This window comes from Mangifera indica, chromosome 8, assembly GCF_011075055.1.
Source record: "Mangifera indica cultivar Alphonso chromosome 8, CATAS_Mindica_2.1, whole genome shotgun sequence".
In the NCBI taxonomy this organism is placed as follows: Eukaryota; Viridiplantae; Streptophyta; class Magnoliopsida; order Sapindales; family Anacardiaceae; genus Mangifera; species Mangifera indica.
The window spans coordinates 16431405-16444650 of record NC_058144.1 but is presented as its reverse complement, the minus strand read 5'-3'; the positions used below and the strand labels follow the sequence as shown (position 1 = coordinate 16444650).

Sequence of the window (13246 nt, the reverse complement as noted above, 5' to 3'; positions counted from 1 at the left end):
CAAACCAAAGGAATCAAGGGCATAAGAAGTTGGTTTTTGAGCCTGGCGATTGGGTTTGGCTACATTTGCGCAAAGAACGGTTCCCTTTGCAAAGGCGATTTAAACTTCACCCACGAGGAGATAGACCTTTTCAAGTTGTTGCAAGGATTAATGACAATGCATATAAATTAGATCTCCCTGGTGAGTATAATGTTAGTGCAACCTTTAATGTTTCTGACCTTCTTCCTTTTGATTATGCAGGTGGAGATTCGAGGTCGAATCCTTTTGAGGAAGGGGGGAGTGATGCGAATGATCAAGGGATAACTTCACCAAATTCGCACATGGGGAAGCATAACGATGGAGGTTCAAATTCTACTTCAACAAAAACGAAGAAGTTGGATCCATTGAGCTATGACGGAGGCCCAATTACACGAGCAAGAGCCAAGAAGATGAAAGCGGCAATCATTAGGCTTGTTCAAAGCCATTTGGAGCTTATGGGAAAGAGTCCAAGTGAAGTCAAAAGGGAACTCATGGTCAACGACATGACAAGCATGGAGTGTAGTTCAAGGCTTGTGCATTTAATTCAATTTGAAGAATTAAAAGAGCTTACTTTAACACAAGGAGCCCAAATACATGAATTGGTCTAAGGGCAGCAAGGAGCACATGTTGGGCTTAGTCAAATATGCATATGGAAGCCCAAGTCACATCAATTCAACTAGCCCTTTTGTGATTAGTTATTATCTAGTTGTTATCCTAGTTTAATTAGGAAAGCTTGTTTAGTTATTATCTAATTGTTATCCTAGTTTAACTAGGAATCCTAGTTTAATTAGGAGAGTGCTTAGTTGTCATGAGTTGTTATTTTCCTTTTTTTTAAAGGATTTATTTCGTTTTTTAGGGTTAGAAGCAACATATATATATGTATTAAACTCAAGATTATGGGAGCTTGATTCTAATAAAAATTCCGAATTTCTCCAAAGTTCTTGTGAGAGTTTTCTTTGAATTCATTTCTTAAGAAAGTTATGAATTCTTTCTTTGATAATTAGAGTTCCTTGTTGTTAGATAACAAAAGGGTTCTAATTCTTTTGGTTTATGCTAGATAGATCTTTGGGCAAGATTCCAATAGATTGTTATAGTTCTTGTTAGATCGATTAGCAAGGGATACCAACTTGTCATGGCCCTACTCTTGGAATCTCCTTTTCAGCCCCATGATGGCACTAAGCTCTTCCTTAGTCAGCCTGCTTAATCAAACAAACACACAATGCGGAAAGAATAAAACAATAAGAAGAATGCACACTGTGTACGGGAAAACCCAACCCTTCTTTATTAACCTCTAAAAGAAAGGAATACAAGCCTATGTCAATACAAGCTATGGCACAAACCCTCCAAGCAGTTTGTGCAAGAGTGCTCTCAAAACCCTAAGTCACTCTCCTTTCTTAACCTCACTTTAATAAGGCAGCTTATATAGGTTTTCAATACAAGGTTAACCTCCCAAGTCCTAATCCTAGTGAAACACTGATTCTAACTAACCCAGCAGCCCATGGTGATGCTTTCCATCCAAGCCCAAAGCCTTTCTGCCAGTGTCTAGGCTCGCAAAGACTGCCGCTCATCCGTTGGTTAGTTTGCACGCAAGTCTGCTTCACTCTGCCAGCTTTCCTGTGCGTGCGCGTACGTCTGTCTGCGTGTGCCAGTGTGTTGCGTCTGCCTATGCGCGCGCACTGTTCACCCACGCATTGCACGTCCTTGCAGCCCACTCTCCTCATGGCGCACTCACTTGGCTTGTGGCCTCCACATCTCTTTGTGCATGACTTGGTCCTTGTATCATTCTCCCAGCACCAATTGGAAGTGTCGCTATGCGCACCCGTGCATGTACGTCTCCCTGCGTTACTCCGCATGTAGGCTTCCTGTGCCACCTAGCACACAGGTTGGTACCAGCGCGTATCATGGCTGATACCCTGTGACAAACCCACCCCCACTGGAAGAGCCTGACGCCCTCATCAGGTGGGTCTCCAAATAAGCCTTTATTTGGTCCTCATACTGCCACAAGTTCACGTCTCTCTCCCACGTCGCGTCGGCGTCACTTTCTCCTTCCCATTGGATCAAGTATTCCATACGCTGGTTTTTCTTGCTCTTCCCCAAAGTTCTTCTATCTAAAACTTTGACAAGCTTCTTCTCGATGTCTTTCCTTACCATGGGTGGTGCTCTCCTCACTTGAGCTCTATCACCCTCATGATATGGCTTGAGAAAACTCACGTGAAACGTGGGGTGTATCTTCAAGCGCTCCGGTAATTGAAGCCTATACGCCACTGCTCCAACCCGCTTGATTATCTGAAACGGCCCATCATACTGCTGCACCAGTCCCTTATGGTACCTCCGGTCTGTGATCTTCTTCCAACTCTGAGGCGTTAATTTCAGCAGCACCATATCCCCCTCCTGGAACTCCAATGGTCTCCTATGCTTATCCGCATACTTCTTTATCCTCCGCTGGGCTTTGGCTAAGCTATCCATCGCTTCCTCAATCAATTCAGTCTTCTCACGTGCAAATCTGTACGCTGCTGGGCACTCTCCCTGCGTTTTCTGCTTAGCCACCTCCAATGGTGTCATCGGCTGCTGTCCTAGCGCTACCTCCGCTAGACTCATCCCCGTGGATGATGATTTGTGCACGTTGTAGCTGAACTGAGCGATATCCAGTAGCTCTACCCAATTCCCATCCATCTTCAGAAACCTGCTCACAAAATCCATTGACACCGATTCCCATGGCCTCTCGGGTATAGGAAGTGGCTGTAGTAGACCCGCTTGCTTCTGCCGCTCGGTCTTGTCCAGTTGACACACCAAACACGTGCGTACGTATAGCTCCACGTCTTCCTCCAGCCTTGGCCAACAATAGTGTTTCTTGAGCAGCGCCACCATCCTTTCCACGCCTGGATGTCTTGCCCATTGTGGCTCATGCGTTTCCTTCAATAATCCTTACCTTAGTCCCCCGTTCTTGGGAACGTACAGCCTGCCTCCTTTTGCATAGAGCAGCCTTCTGTCCAGCCAATATTTTCTCACGACCCCCTGCTCCACTTGTTCTCTCAAGTGTGCGTACTCCGCGTCTTCCTCTGCTTGCACCCATAATTTCCTGAGGAAATCTGACTGAACCTCTGTCAACGCTGCTACATATGCGTGCACCTCCTTGCGGCTCAACGCGTCTGCCACTCTGTTTTCGCTCCCTGCTCTGTGAACCCACTCAAAGTCATACTCGGCGCCACTATCTTTGAATAATCCCTCACCAACCTTCGATAATAGTTAGCCAACCCGAGGAATGATCTCAACTCGCTAACCTTCGTTGGTGCAGTCCACTCCACAATCGCCCTCACCTTGCGTTCATCCATTCGAATCTGTCCATGGCTCACCTTGTGCCCAAGGAACATTATTTCCTGCATACAGAACTCGCATTTCCCCTTCTTGACGTACAGTTGGTGCGCTCGCAACCTAGCCATCACCTCCTCCAAGTGTCGCACGTGATCCTCTAAGGACTCACTGTAAATGACAATGTCGTCTAGGTAGACCACCACAAATCTGTCTAGACACTCGTACAAGACGTCATTCATCAAATTGCAGAATGTAGCAGGAGCGTTGGTCAATCCGAATGGCATGACCAAAAACTCGTATGCCCCATACCTAGTCACCATCGTGGTTTTAGCCTCGTCTCCCGCTGCTATCCTGACTTGCCAATATCCGGACCTCAAATCCAGCTTTGTAAAGTAGCGCGCCCTCGCTAATCAGTCAAACAAGTCAGCCACGTTCGGTATCGAGTATTTATTCTTGATGGTTACCTTGTTCAACGCTCGGTAATCCACACACATCCTTAACGTTCCATCCTTCTTCCTCTGAAAAAGGACCGGCGCTCCATATGGTGGTGCCTTTGAGGGCTGAATGAACCCAGTGTCTAACAGCTCATCCAGTTGCTTCCTCAGCTCCTCCAACTCCATAGGCCCCATTCTGTATGGTGCGCGTGCTGGCGGCCTTACTCCTGGCTCCAGCTCAATTTTGTGGTCTATACGTCTTTGCGGCGGCAACGTCTTGGGTAGCTCCGCAAGCATCACATCTGCGTATCGGTCCAGCACCTTTGCCATGCAATCCGGCACATCCACGGTGTGATCCTCCTTGATTTCCACCAGTGTCGCAATCACCAGCTCCTCTCCGCGCTTCAAACCCGCACACACCTGTGCGGCAGACTGCAGCGCTACGCACTTCAGACCCACGCACGCCTGTGCGGCAGACTGCAGTGCTACGCGCTCTGCGCTCCTCACATTTGTATCCGCCTTGACGAAACACAGCTGCTGCTCATCCATAATCATCACCCCATTTAAATGCGGCATGGCAACTGCTTTGGCCTTTACAAAGAAATCGAGGCCAAGGATGAGATCGAAGTCATCCAAGGGTACTGCCATAAATGTGCACTCGCCTTCCTATGCACCCATCTCCACCCGTGAAACGGCAGTGCCCAATATTGGCTGAGACGTGGAATTTACCGCCTTTATTCTGCTTGAGCACTTTTCCATGGTCACTCCTAGCTTCCCCACCATGCGCTGTGCTAAGAAATTATTCGTGGCACCTGTGTCCAGCATTGCACGCACCTGCTGCCCGTTCACCTCTACCCACACGTACATTAACCCCTTTGCACGCGGCTGGTTGCTCGGCTGTCACCGCATTTAGTAGCTGTATGGGATTCAGCCTTGGGTTCTCATCTTCAATACTCTTTTCCTCCTGTGCAACGAGAGCGGACAGCTGCTCCCGCTTTGGGCAATCCCTAGCCCGATGCGGTCCAGCACAAAGAAAGCACCCGCCACCTTGTCTGCTCGGGGTTGGATCCGGACCCCTTTGCTTTGATGGTTCTGCTTCTCTTTTCCTCCTATCCTTCCAACCCTCTTTGCCATATTTTCGAGGAGACCTCCTCCTCTCGCTTCTGCCCTTTTTCTTCTCACCCGCGTTCGAAGATGACGGCCCTAGTTTGTAGTCCACCAAGCCGTCTGCGGCAGCTACAGCTGAAGGTAAATCCGCCACCTTCTGCCTCCTCAACTCAGCCTGCGCCTAGGGCTGTAGCCCTGAAACAAAATTAAATAGCTTGTCTTCTTCGCTCATGTTCTTGATGTCCAGCATCAACGAACTGAACTCCTTCACGTATTCCCGCACGAAACTCGTGTGCTTCAGTTTCTTCAACGTCTCTTGCTACCCATGCTGAATTTTGCAGTAGGAACTGCTCATTCAATTCCCGTTTCAGAACTTCCCATGACTCAATCTTTGGCCTGCCCGCACTAGCATCATCCTCTATACGTGTGCGCCACCAAAGCTTGGCATCCCCTGCAAGATACATAACAGCGATGGTTACCTGCTCTTCCTCAACCACGCGTGCGGCCTTGAAGTATTGGTCCATGTCCCATAGAAAGTTCTCCAGCTCCTTTGCGTTACGGCTTCCTCCGAATGGCTTTGGCTCTGGAACTTTCAGTTTGGACTGACCCGTAACCATCTCACCCCCACTTGGTGCTCTAGCTATGGCTTTCTTGGCAATCTTGAGGTCCTCCTCAAGCGTTGCAACCCGCTCCTCCATGCGGTTTGTAAGGGACAGAATTTGGGACAAAATCTCATTGTACAGCTCAGCACAATCCTTCTGCAGATTGTGCATAATCTGTTTCAATTCAGCAATAGCCTCTGCGTGTAGCACTCCCTGCTCTGCAAGAGACTCTCTTTCACGTGCTGGTTCACCCACCAAGGCTTCCAGAACTCCAACACGCTCGCTCAAGGTAGACATGCTTCAACGCCAGACATGTTCTTAACGTCAAAGACTGCTGTGTTTGGCTCTAATACCAACTTGTCACGGCCCTACTCTTGGAATCTCCTTTTCAGCCCCGTGATGGCACTAAGCTCCTCCTTAGTCAGCTTGCTTAATCAAACAAACACACAATGCGGAAATAATAAAACAATAAGAAGAATGCACATTGTGTACGGGAAAACCCAGCCCTTCTTTATTAACCTCTGAAAGAAAGGAATACAAGCCTATGTCAATACAAGCTATGGCACAAACCCTCCAAGCAGTCTGTGCAAGAGTGCTCTCAAAACCTTAAGTCACTCTCATTCTCTTAACCTCACTTTAATAAGGCAGCTTATATAGGTTTTCAATACAAGGTTAACCTCCCAAGTCCTAATCCTAGTGAAACACTGATTCTAACTAACCCAGCAGCCCATGGTGATGCTTTCCATCCAAGCCCAAAGCCTTTCTGCCAGTGTCTAGGCCCGCAAAGACTGCCGCTCATCCGTTGGTTAGTTTGCACGCAAGTCTGCTCCACTCTGCCAGCTTTCCTGTGCGTGCGCACTACAGTGTGCGTGCGTCTGTCTGCGTGTGCGTCTGCCTGTGCGCGTGTACTATTCACCTTCGTATTGCACGTCATTACAGCCCACTCTCCTCATGGCACACTCGTCTGGCTTGTGGCCTCTGCATTTCCTTGTGCATGACTTGGTCCTTGTATCATTCTCTCAGCACCAATTGGAAGTGCCGCTATGCGCACCCGCGCATGTATGTCTCCCTGCGCTACTCCGCACGCAGGCTTCCTGCGCCACCTAGCACGCAGGTTGGCATCAGCGCGTATCATGGCTGATACCCTGTGACAAACCCACCCCCACTGGAAGAGCCTGACGCCCTCGTCAGGTGGGTCTCCAAATAAGCCTTTATTTGGTCCTCATACTACCACAAGTTCACGCCTCTCTCCCACGTTGCGTCGGCGTCACTTTCTCCTTCCTACTGGATCAAGTATTCCACACGCCGGTTTTTCTTGCTCTCCCCCAAAGTTCTTCTATCTAAAACTTTGGCAAGCTTCTTCTCGATGTCTTTCCTCACCATGGGTGGTGCTCTCCTCACTTGAGCTCTATGGATTCTTTCTTTGATAATTAGAGTTTCTTGTTGTTAGATAACAAGAGGGTTCTAATTCTTTTGGTTTATGCTAGATAGATCTTTGGGCAAGATTCCAATAGATTGTTATAGTTCTTGTTACCTTCATCATTCCCTCCCTCTTGAGAAGGATTTGTCCTCAAATCTACATCATCAAAAGGAGATAGGTTAGAAACATTAAAAGTAACACTTATATTATACTCACCTAGAAGATCCAATCTATAGGCATTATCATTGATTCGCTCGAGTATTTGAAATGGATTATCACCCCTTGGATGTAACTTTGATTTGCATTGGGATGGAAATCGTTCCTTTCACATGTGCACCCAAACCCAATCACTAGGTTGGAAGACCACCTTGTACCTTCCTTTGTTAGCTTGTTTGGCATATTGTTCAGTTCTCCTCTCAATATTTTGCCTAACTTTCTCATGAATTTGTCGCACTAACTTTGCCTTCTTTTTACCGTCTAAACTGGTACATTCCTCAACAGGTAAAGGTAACAAATCCAAAGGTGTGGGTGGATTAAAACCATAAACAACAAAAGGTGAATAACTAGTAGACGTACACACAACCCTATTATATGTGAAAGAATATAAGTTTCTGTAAATTCATGTTCAATAGAATTACAATTATATAGTAGGGTAGAAAAACTAATTTAGGAAAACTATTAACTACTCCTATCTAAGTTTAGGAAGGATGTTATAGCATGCCTAATCTATATGATCTTCTATGATACACTATCAATACAAATATCTGAATTCCTAATCTGTATGATTCTCTATGATTCAAAGATCTCAACAATATCTCAACATATCTCAACACTCCCCCTCAAGCTGGAGCATATAAATCATATGCACCAAGCTTGTTACAAATATAATTAATTCGTGGCCCTCGAAGTGATTTAGTCAGGATGTCAGCAAGTTGATCATTTGATTTGACATAACTTGTGCCAATGATGCCAGATATAACTTTCTCTCGAACAAAGTGACAATCAATTTCTATATGCTTTGTTCTTTCATGAAAAACTGGATTAGAAGAGATGTGAAGTGCAGCCTGGTTGTCACAAAATAATGTCATTTGAGGAACATCTGCAAACTTTAATTCTTGAATCAACTGCTTCAACCAAACAAGTTCACAGGTAACTAATGCCATAGCACGATACTCAGCTTCGGCACTTGATCTAGCCACAACATCTTGTTTCTTGCTTTTCCACGATATAAGATTTCCTCCAACTAAGACACAATACCCAGAAGTAGATCGTCTATCTACAGGTGAGCCTGCCCAATCGGCATCAGAATATCCAACTATCTGTGTATGACCCTTATTCTCATAGAGTAGACCTTTTTCCTGGTGCTCCTTTGATATACCGTAGAATCCGAACAATAGCATCCCAATGATGGGTACATGGCGACTGAAGAAACTGACTAACAACACTGACTGAAAATGAAATGTCAGGGCGTGTTATGGTGAGATAATTGAGCTTACCAACCAATCTGCGATACCTCCCAGGATCATTAAGAGGCTCCCCCTGTCTAGGTAAGAGTTTAGTATTAGGATCCATGGGAGAGTCTATGGGTTTACAGTCTAACATCCCTGTTTCTTCCAGAATATCCAAAGCATACTTTCTTTGTGAGATAACAATGCCAGATTTAGATTGTGCCACTTCTATGCCGAGAAAATACTTGAGTGGCCCCAAATCTTTAGTCTGAAAATGTCTAACCAGATGTTGCTTTAATTGCATGATGCCATCTTGATCATTTCCAGTTATAACAATGTCATCCACATAAACAACCAAATAGATACTTTGTCCTTGTGAGGTATGTCTGTAGAATACTGAATGATCAGACTCGCTTCTACTCATGCCAAATTCCTGAATTACTGTACTAAAACGCCCAAACCAAGCACGGGGAGATTGTTTTAAACCGTATAAAGAGCGTCGGAGTTTACAAACCAATCCAGACTCCCCCTGAGCAACAAAACCAGGTGGTTGCTCCATATAAATCTCCTCCTGAAGTTCACCATGCAGAAAAGCATTCTTGATATCCAACTGATGTAGCGGCCAATGTCTAATGGCAGCCATAGAGAGAAACAGACGAACAGAGGACATTTTAGCCACTGGAGAGAATGTTTCATAATAATCCAGGCCATATGTCTGGGTGTACCCTTTCGCAACCAACCGAGCTTTCAATCTATCAACCTTGCCATCCGGACCAACCTTAACAGTATAGATCCACCGACATCCAACAGTGGTGTGTCCAGGAGGTAAGGAAACTAAATCCCAAGTACCATTGGCATGTAAAGCAGACATCTCATCCAGCATTGCTTGTCGCCATCTAGGGTTAGAAAGGGCCTCATGAATATTGTTAGGAATAGAAATAGAGGACAATGTAGACACAAATGCATAATATGGTGAGGATAAGCGATGATAACTAAGGAAATTATAAATAGGATAAGGATTACGAGTGGAACGCATACCTTTGCGAATGGCAATGGGAAATTGATCAGCAGGAGACAAGACCTCAGTATTAGAGGAGATTGGTGCAGGAAGTGGAGATACAGGAATCTCAAGAGTTACCTCATGAACATCGTCACCTATAGGACCCGTACTGGGCTGAAGAGACTGCTCAATGATAGGAGCAGGCTCAGACAGAGAAGTAGGCAAAGAGATAATATAAGGCAATGGAAGAGTTTCAGTGATAGGTGGACCACTTGGAGAAGAAAAATAAGGAGAAGACTCAAAAAAGGTAACGTCTGCAGAAAGATAATATCGACGTGTTTCAGGAGAATAACATCGATATCCTTTCTGAAGACGAGAGTACCCAAGAAAGACACATTTGAGAGCACGAGCGGTTAACTTATCTTGACCAGGAGATAGGTTATGAATAAAACAAGTACACCCAAAAATACGAGGAGAAAGAGAATATAAAGGTTGTTCAGGATATAAAATAGAGTGAGGTACCTGATGCTGTAAAACTGAAGACGACATTCGATTTATTAGAAAGCAAGCAGTAAGGACAGCCTCAGCCCAAAATTGAGAGGGGACATTATTGTGTATAAGAAGGGTACGGGCAGTTTCAATGAGGTGTCGATTTTTCCGTTCAGCAACCCCATTTTGCTGAGGGGTATAAACACAAGATGACTGATGTAATATACCTTGAGAAGACATAAACTTGGTGAAAGGAGCAGAGAAATATTCAGTAGCATTATCACTACGAAGGATACGTATAGTAGTAGAAAATTGAGTTTTTATTTCAGCACAAAAAGTCTCAAAAATAGAAAATAACTCAGATCGATTTTTCATTAAAAACAACCAAGTGCAACGAGAATAATCGTCAATAAAAGTAACAAAGTATTTAAATCCTAAACCGGACGTGACTCAACTGGGACCCCAAACATCTGAATGAACTAACTCAAAGGGGGATGTAGTCCGATTATTGACTCGCTTGGGAAATATTTTTCTAGTATGTTTTCCAAGTTGACACGACTCACATTGAAGAGATGATAAAGAAGACAAACTAGGTACCATTTTCTGTAGTTTGGAGATACTAGGATGTCCAAGACGGTTGTGAAGTACTGTCGGAGACTCAGTAACTGAACAAGCTACAGACTCAGATGGTAGATGTAAGTGGTAGAGACCCTGTGACTCACTTCCTGTACCAATCGTCCGTCTCGTACTGCGGTCCTGTATAACAAAAGAATCTTTAGTAAAGATAATGACACAGTCTAAAGAATGAGTGAGTTTACTGACAGAGATGAGATTAAAAGGGCATTCAGGTATATAAAGTACAGAGTTTAAAGGTAAAGAAGGAAGAAGAAGTGCACGACCTAAGATCGTTGCTTGAGCTACAGAACCATTGGCTAACGTGACAGCAGGTAGAGACTGAGATTTAGTACAATGAGAAAGTAAATTAAGGTTACCAGAGATGTGGTCAGAAGCACCAGAATCGAGAATCCAAGGTCCATAAGAAGAGGATTGAGTAAAACATACGGCTGGGTGACCTGGATGTGCACTGGAAGCAATGTTGGATGATGACTGTTTCGATGTCTGATACTTGAGATATTCTTCGTAATCAGCACCTGTGAGAGTCAATGATGATTGAGACTGATTATTAGAAGAGCGTGGAACATCCATCTGAGTAGAAGCGTTGAAAAGCCCTCGAAGATGAGACCGGTAGAAGAATCACAATCTGAAGAGAAGAGAAAGGTCGGCAGAAACTGATTTCCGGCGATAACAGAAGCAGACGGCGACAGAACGGCGCGTGGATGGACGGAGGAGGATCACCGGAGCTTTCTGTAACTGACAGTGCCGGCGGTGAGGCAGCACGCTCTCCGGAGAAGCAGATCGGAGATCACAGTCGGAGCACGAACAACGGCAAGCGCCTGCGATCTATTCCGACGTCGGATGGCGGCGGAGTTTCCACGGATGGAATCGCCGGTGTCGTCTGAGTCCGATTGAGAGGGCGGTGTCGTCTCACGGTCACCGGAACAGGAGATCGGTGACGGAGATACCGAGGAGACAAGCGGCGCGTATGGGCGCGTGCAACGGCGAACGACAACTGGACTTCGACGGGTTTGACGGCGAGACTATTCCGATCCCTCCAGTGTGAGCACAATCACCGGAAGATGATGGAACGACGGTGATCGGAGAAACAGCCGGAATAGGAGATCGGCGTCGGAAGATATCGAGAGATTGAGCGGCGCGTGGAAAGGCGAATGATGATGTTGCCTTGACGGATGTGTCGACGAGAGGATCCTGATCACACTGGTATATGCACGATCACCGGAAAAATAACGGAAGCACAGTGATCGGAGAAGCAGTGGAGAAAAAGAAACTTGGATTCGTCGGAAACTAAGTTGAGGACGCCGGAAAAATTTAAATGTTAGGCTCTAATACCATGAAAGAATATAAGTTTCTGTAAATTCATGTTCAATAGAATTACAATTATATAGTAGGGTAGAAAAACTAATTTAGGAAAACTATTAACTACTCCTATCTAAGTTTAGGAAGGATGTTATAGCATGCCTAATCTATATGATCTTCTATGATACACTATCAATACAAATATCTGAATTCCTAATCTGTATGATTCTCTATGATTCAAAGATCTCAACAATATCTCAACATATCTCAACAATATGCAAATTCTACATGTGGCAAGCTATCCTCCCAAGTTCTCAAGTTCTTTTCTAATACAACATGTAATAACTGAGATAAAGTTCTATTGACTACCTCTATTTGTCCATCCATCTGTGGGTGACACATAGTAGAAAATAGTAGTTTAGTACCAAACTTACCCTATAATACCTTCTGAAAGTAGCTTAGGAACTTCACATCACGATTAAATACAATACTCCTTGGAACTCCATGCAAACGCATGATCTCCCTAAAAAACAAATCAACAATGTAAGTTGCATCATCAGTTTTACGACATGGAATAAAGTATGCCATCTTTGAAACCTTATCAACCACAACAAAAACTAAATCACTACCCTTCCTAGACCTAGTAACCTTAAAATAAAGTCCATAGAGATATCCTCCCAAGGTATAGTAGGAATAGGTAAAGGTGTATATAAACCATGGGGTAAGACTCTAGACTCAGCCTGTTTACACTTAATGCAACGAGTACAAATGCACTCTACATCTTGTTTCATATGTGGCCAAAAGAAATGCTCTTGTAGTACATCTAAAGTCTTAGCTATACTAAAATGACCCATTAATCCACCCCCATGGGCTTCCCTCACAAGTAATTCATGTAAGGAATTCATAAGCACACACAATCTATTTTCTCGAAATAAATGACCATCATGCCTGTAAAACTTACCAAATGCAGTTTTCTTACAAGCTTCAAAAATACTGGAAAAGTCATAATCATTCACATACAAATCCTTTATATACTCAAAACCAAGTAACTTAGTATCTAAAGGCGAGATTAGAGTATACCTACGAGATAACGCATCTGCCACAACATTTTCCTTACCTTGTTTGTAATGAATGACATAAGAAAAAGTTTCAATGTATTCGACCCACCTTGCATGCTTTTTGTTTAACTTACCTTGTCCCTTTAAATGTTTTAGGGACTTATGATCTATCCTGATGACGAACTCGCATGGCCAAAGGTAATGCTGGCACATTTCCAATGCTCTCACCAAAGCGTACAACTTTTTGTCATAAGTAGGGTACTTTAAAGCAGGTTTGCTGAGCTTCTCACTAAAATATGTTATGGGCCTATTTTCCTACATCAAAACAGCTCCAATACCTACACCTGAAGCATCACACTCAAGCTCAAGCGGTTTAGAAAAATCAGGTAAAGCAAGTAAAGGTGTAAAACTTAACTTATCCTT

General features: G+C 44.5%; 1 pseudogene; it reads right to left on the bottom strand.

Annotated features, from left to right (window-relative positions):
* Positions 1–1917: 1917 nt before the first annotated feature.
* LOC123224017 lies at positions 1918–5770 on the bottom strand (annotated as a pseudogene).
* Between the last annotated feature and the right edge of the window lie 7476 nt (positions 5771–13246).